The 7,247-nt window shown below is 45.4% G+C and overlaps 1 pseudogene; it reads left to right on the top strand.

The window, feature by feature from the left end:
• The first annotated feature begins 5,281 nt into the window (after nucleotides 1–5,281).
• LOC142443730 (zinc finger and BTB domain-containing protein 2 pseudogene) lies at nucleotides 5,282–6,768 on the top strand (annotated as a pseudogene).
• Nucleotides 6,769–7,247: the final 479 nt, after the last annotated feature.

The following is a 7,247-nucleotide window of genomic DNA, read 5'->3' as shown; positions in this document are numbered from 1 at the left end:
TACTCTTCTGGTCTGGCGCTGAAATCACCCTGTGCTATAATGATCAACCATTTAAGATCAAATAGACAGAATTTCTTGAGGAAAGCTGTGTTAGGAAAGGAGGAGGGAAAATATAACAAAAACAACAATAATAATGGTATACATGAGGGTACTTTGAGGGGATTGAAATGTATGGATAGAAAAAGGAAGTATATGAATTATTGAAGGAAAGCTGATGGTCTATTCTACAATCCTTCACCTAAATCAGAATCACAGCGAAGAAATAGTGAAGTGTTTGTGCTTTCTCATGTGGAGCCGTGATGTACTGAAATGAACTCAGTGACACCACAGTACAGCATCCCAGACCGATTCTAGGCATCGTGGGGAAAAAAATTGTCTTTTATAAGCCGTCATGCCTTTCTGATACACATTCAGTTTTGACAATCTTTGGTTCATTACAATATTTTAATATTCATACTTAAAAGCAATTTTAAAAGAAACTAAATTATTAAGGAAGTGCCCCCAAGATAAACTGGCAAGGAGTGCAGTTGGAAAGACAGCAAAGGGCTTGCATCCTGAAGGAGAACGCTGGGGTGTAAATTCAATCTTAGGGTGATCCTGACCTCAAAAACTTTCATAAGCCAAATCCTCTCCATAGTGTCTGGGAGCTGGACCAAGACCATTCCAAGCCCTTCTAGGTCTGTGTGCTCACTTTTAAAGCAGCTATCTCCAGAAAGCAGCACGAGGCAGCCATGGAAGACCACTTGCCACCATAGGCAGACAAGAGTGTGAAGAAATGCTAGAGGGAATCCACGTACATCTTCGCATTGACTCATGGGCAGGGCCTTCTTCAATCTCCCTTCACTGGCTTCTGCTCTATTCCACTGGCTGGTCTCACTCAAGACCATGCCAATCGGTTCAATATGTTTTTAGTGTTTGCAGACCTCTGAGTTGCTCTCAGAGTCCCTGAGTAGGGCAAGTGACGAACACATCCCATTGCAAACGGAAAGAATGGGTAACTGAATCCACTTGGAGATGCGTTACAGGAAAGGATTATTGAACTTCTGGTGAAAATCAGCCATTGAAAACCTTATGGAGCCTTTCACCCACTTTTCTGTTGTTCATCCCCTGGGAGGGAGTTATAGGTTGATCATTGGGATCAGATCCCCCTCTTTTACCTCACCTTCCCCTTCCCCTCTTGGTATCACTACCCTCATTATTGGTCCTGAGGGGGTTTATCTGTCCTGGATTCCTTGTTTTGTGAGCTCTGATCTGTACCAGTGTACATGCTCTGGTCTAGCTGGATTTTTTGGGTAGAATTGGTGTCATATTAGTGGGAGGAGTGGCATTAAAGAACTAGAGGAACTAGAGGAAGTAGAGGAAAGTTGTATATTTCACTGGCGCTGTCCTGCAGTCTGATTGGTTCATCTCTTCCTTGTGATCCTTCTGTGAGGGGATGCCCAATTGTCTAAAGATGGGCTTTGGGTCTCCACTCCATCCTCCCCCTCATTCGCATAGATATGACTTTTTGTTTTGGCTCTTTGATGCCTGATACCTGATCCTATGGACACCTCATGATCACACTGCCTGGTTTGCTGCTTCCATGTGAGATGATATCAAGGGCTCCAGGAGAAAGAAAATGTTAAAACTTAAAGGCAATTTTGATGTATGGTGATTAGTTCACACCAGGATCCTAGGTCTTTGTGTCTCTGGAGAAGTTCTGTGATTTTGTTTTGGTAGGCAGCAGAGGAAACTACATGCAATGAGGAAAAAAAAACCAAAAGCATCTTCCTCCACTATTCTGAGTACTTTGTTTATGACTTGCCAGTCCCTCTCTTCTCTAAGGCCCTGAAGGCGCATCATCTCTGATTGCCTTTTTTTCCTCACCTCCCACCATGGTGGCTGCTTACTTAGTCCTAAATAAATACTAAGTGATTGGGACAATTGAATCTTAGTTTGTTTACTGCAAACCCTTTGCTTCAACAACATACACACAAATAAAAAATCAATACCTGTATATGATTAATTCTCTTCTGAAATAGAGAGGTGAGAAGAACACTTGTTGGAAATTTTTACAGCATCTAAACTCACAGTGTAGGGCCTTGGCCCCAGCTAAACAACTAATGGAGTCACTGAATGGCAAATTTGGCTCTGTTTAATTAGTTTCTCTGTCCTTTCGTTTGTACTTTGGCTGCTTAGAAAACATTTCCAATGTAACAAGCCCCTTAGTAAGGCAAAGCTTATTTGTATTGCTCTTAGATGTATTAAGATTGTTAAGATGATCAAAAGGAATTTCCTTCCTACATAATACATTATGGATGGAAAGTTAGGAAAGGCATGCTCAGTCCCTTGTCCCTTGCCTTTACTTTTATTCTTTGTAATATCAAGAGCAAAGCAACGACAAAAGTCTTTAGAATGTCAGAATTCTAAGATTTATATTTTTAAAATAATGATCTGAAAGCCACAGCCTCCTCTCCCCCTCTTCTGTCACACATCACAGTAAGCACACTCACATGCCATTAAGTTCCCTACAATAACAGTTTCCTATCTGTCTGCCCATTATAGGATTTTTTTGATTAAGCCCAGCATACCCTGATTTGTTGAGAGAGATAAATTTCACCCCTAGCATTTCTTTAATAATCCTTTTATACTTTCTTCTTATCTCTCATCTTGCTGCTATTGTTTGATATTGCCATTTAAACAGGTCTTTGCACAAGGTTACTCAAATTAAACATTAGCTAGCTCAGTAAGTAGCTATAGAAAACTACTGACAGTATCTGGAAAGATAAACATCCACGCACTAAACTTTTTAGATTTCTTTATTTTTACCTTGATTCTCTCAAGGAACTCTTTCTCAAAAGTCATTAACTCACTTTCTGCGTGTTCCCAAATATCAGGCATTCTTGTGCCATTCTGCTGCTATGGCATTACTAATTGGTTAGATTTATTTTTTTAATTAATTAATTTATTTATTTTTGGTTAGATTTCAATTGAGGATGAAGACAGAAAATTGTATGTTTATCTTTTCCATGCTCTGATTCCAAGTGATTGAAATGCTGTATTTAGTCATTTATTTGAATTAAGCAATAACAAAGATTAGAGGAAGACATTAAATCTCTGGGTGGAAGATGCATCTGGGAAGGTTGCACAATTCTGGAATCACCATGATCTACAAGCAGACATATGGATAGATTCAAAAGTTGAACACGTTTGGAAAGGAGAGTTGGAGTATACCCATGAATAAACATATATGTGTTTGACAGAGACTATTCGTGTACTTACATTTACCCTTGCTATAAGTATATGTGACACTTAATTATTGTTGTTACTAGATACCATCTAGTCAGTGTCCACCCATATTGACCCTGTACACAAAGAAGGAAGCACCGCATGGTCCTGGGCCATCCCCACAATTGCTCCTTTGCTTGAGTCCACTGTTGCCGTTACTGTGTCCATCCATCTCCTTGAAGGTCTTCCTCTTTTCCCTTGGCTTGCTACTTTACCCAACGTGGCAACCTTCTCCAGGGACGGGTTTCTCATGACAACATATCTGAAACACGTAAGATGAAGTCTCGACACCCTTGCCCCTAGGGAGCAATCTGGCCATACTACATCCGGGACAAGCATGCTACTTTGACAATCCCTGATATTTTCAATCTTCTTCTCCAGCACCATAATTCAAATTAATGGATTTCTTCTTTGGTCTTCTTTATGCCATGTCCAACTTTCAAATGCATGGGGGGACATTGTAAATGGCATGGCTTGGGTCAAGGCCACCTTAATCCTCAAAGTACCATCCTTGCTTTTCAATATTTTAAGGTCTTATGCAGCAGATTTCCCTAGGGCAACCAAGTTTTGATCTCATGACTCTGTTTCCATGAACAGTGATGGCGGATCTAAGCATAATTTGGCATTCAGAGACACTGTTGGGCACCTTAATTAGGCAAGCTGTGTCTGGGGACTTAAAAGCTCCTGAGCAGACATCTAAGATTCAAATATTGATCTATTGCCATTCAGAGGAAAGAAGACTAATATGAATTTAAAATACATATGGAAAAATTAGTTTGATGGCTAATAGACCATACACTCACTGTGCGTAAGATACTGACACCAGAACTTGATGGTGCTTGGCTAGCAATACCAGTTACTCTTAAAATGTTATCATATTAGAAGCTCCTGCATAGAGTAGGAGATGAATGTCGAACTAACTAAAACTCGTAAATGAGAACAGGCTACTCTCTAATTAGAGACTAGTGGAGTCCCTAAGACTATGGCCCTTATTCTCCAGGTCTGGAAATGAACTCATCCCCATGACTCAATTTTCAGACAACCAATAGACAGGTATATAATCCGAAACAAACTCTTTGCCATCTAGACAGCGCTGACTCACTGTGACCCACTGTAGATTTCTGAGACTATAAATGTTGACCAGAAGAGAAAACCCAGTCTTTCTTCCAAGATCTGCTGGTGGTTTCAAACTGCCGACCAGGGAGATTACAGCCCAAAGCACAACCAGGGCTGCTGAGACTGGTTTATAAGATGAATAAGATATAAACCCAGTGGCAACTGCTTTGAATAATCAACTGTTTAAAATAAAAAGATATTTACAAAAGGCCCAAATCAGAATTTTTAGAAAGAAGGAGGAAAAGACCCAGGCAACACAGGGACCAAGTAGAAAAAGATGCTACATTGAGGACGTTACAATGAAAGATATGAAACAAAAATGTTTGATTCCCGGGCAGGAGCCTTTAGCTGCCTCTTCGCACTAGTCTCTCTGCTTCCTTGGTCATGTGACCATAACACAACCGGACAGGAAAAGCCCCGCCACGGCAGCGCCGAGACACCTACCCGCGGCACAACAGGAGCAGCAGCAGAGAGAGGCAGAGGCAGCGGCGGGACTGCCAGCCTGGACACTGCGCCGCAGCAGCACCCGCGACAGAGCAAGGACAATTAAAGACCTGTGGAAACAATTAGTCTAGTGGACTAAAGGACCACACAAACCTCAGCCTCTACAATCCTGAGACTAGAATACCTAGATGGTGCCCGGCCCCACTGCGGATTGCTGTGAACAAGATCATGTCCGCATTCCTGGGACAGAGTGAGAGAAAAATGTAAAACAAAAGTCAAAATCATCAGGTAGACCAGCCAGACTGGTCAGGTACAGGAGGGTGGAACCCTGGAGACTATGGCCCGTAGTCTCCTTTCCCACGCACCTAGAACCGAACTCACCACCGGTACTCCGTTTTCAGCCCAAGAACAGACACGTCGAAAGGGGAACACAAAAAACGATTTAAAAAAAAAAATGGATTTGGCCAACCACAGTCTTATTCTACTGCAACAATTAAACATGCAGCGGGAATTTGGTTTCCTGTGTGACTGTACAGTTGCAATTGGTGATGCATACTTCAAAGCACACAAACCAGTTCTTGCTTCATTCTCCAATTACTTTGAGATGTTGTTTGTCCATCAGACCAGCGAGTGCGTCTGCCTGAAGCCCACGGATATCCAGCCCGACATCTTCAGCTATCTGATGTACACGGGCAAGATGGCACTGCAGCTCATCGACCCCGTGCGCCTGGACCAGGGCATCAAGTGCCAGCACGCCTACCCACTCGTCCAGGAAGCTAGCCTCCCCAGCCAGGATGCCTTCTCGCACCCTGACCAGGTGTTCTGGCTCGCCTCCTCCTTGTACCGCATCCAGATTGTGGACCATCAGCTGAGACAGGCCAGCAAGGTTGCTCCACCAGGCCCCTAGAAGAGAAGCTGGGGCGGGAGCCCCGGCCTCCCCCACCCAGTGTGAGCCATGAGCAGGTGCCCGAGGCCACTCGGCTCTCCCAGCTCACCCCGAACCTGCCCCAGGTGAGCCAAACCAACCTGACCCCCTCAGATCCGCTGCAGACCTTCCTGTCACCCCAACTCGTCTCCACCCCTGTCCCGCCCCCACCCTCCATGGAGGAAACCAACCTGGAGGCCTCGTCCTGGGACTAGCAGCCCACTCCGCTGACCACCACCTACGTCAAGCCGAGCATCATGAAGCGCAACGGCAGCTTCCCCAAGACTACGCCTGCCACCTTTGAGGGTAGCCTGCAGGAGCACCTCCAGATCCAGACCCGGGTGCTGGCCAGCCATCCGGGCAACAACCGCGTGCCCTTGGCCCTGTGCATGAACGCTGCCCACCTGAGCAAGGTCATGGCCATGGAAGTGCCCAAGGCGGCCATGGTCAGCGACACGGAGCTGCAGCCCGTGTTCAACTCGCCGCCCCCCTAGGACATCTCTGACGTCAACAACCTGGAGTAGGCGGACCAGGAGCGGGAGGTGAATCGGCCCAAGTATGAGTGTACCATCTGCGGGCACAAGTTCCTCCAGAAGAGCCACTGGCAGGAGTACAGGGACCTCTACACCGGGAAGCCTTTCAAGTGCAGCACCTGCTACAAGAGCTTCTGCAGGGCCAGTCAGGCGGCACGGCACGTGTGCCTCAACCAGAGCACTGACGCGTATACCATGGTGGACAAGCAGACTCTGGAGCTGTGCACGTTCGAGGAGGGCAGACAGATGGACAAGCTGCTGGTGCAGACCAACAAGCCCTACAAGCACAACCTGTGCTACAAAACCTTCTCCACGCCCAGCGAGGTAGTCGAGCACGCGTGCCAAAGGCAGAAGTCAGACGTGTTCGCGCTGGACCAGGGCTGCTCCATTCTCCTGGGCAGCGGGGACTTGGAAGTGACAGAACCCGACCACCCCATGTTAGCGACCATCGAAAAGGAATAGGAAACAGTGTTACTGGACTGAAGGTGACTGGCCTTTTCAAGAAAAACTCATTTTTACCGACTCAGAACTGTACACGTTGGTTCTCCATGGCATGAATCAAACGGGTCTTCGACCCCCTTCCTTTTCTTTATCCCTTCTCTCCCGACCCCACCCCCACTCCCCCAGCCCACCCAGGAAAGGCCTTGTGTATTATAGACCTGACATATAATCTACTTTTTGCACAGGGGATATTGGAAAGATAATTGTCTGTAGTACTTATAAACACAAATAGGTGGAGAAATTGAAGAGTGTACTTGGAACTAATGAAGGGTATATGCCAAAACAATCAGAATGCAATTTGGTTTAAGCTAAAATTATGACTTCCCCTGGCTAAGAAGTCTTCCTTCTCAGAAAAACCCTTATCAGAAAAGGCAGCATGCTCTGGGCTCAGTCCTATGCAAAGATTGAACGTGTGGGAACCTTTAAAGCCAAGCCAGTGCTCCTAGTCTGTGTCCTCTGCC

This window comes from Tenrec ecaudatus, chromosome 3 (assembly GCF_050624435.1).
Source record: "Tenrec ecaudatus isolate mTenEca1 chromosome 3, mTenEca1.hap1, whole genome shotgun sequence".
Taxonomy (NCBI): domain Eukaryota; kingdom Metazoa; phylum Chordata; class Mammalia; order Afrosoricida; family Tenrecidae; genus Tenrec; species Tenrec ecaudatus.
The sequence above is the reverse complement of the archived record's forward strand: the minus strand, read 5'-3'. Positions and strand labels throughout refer to the sequence as shown.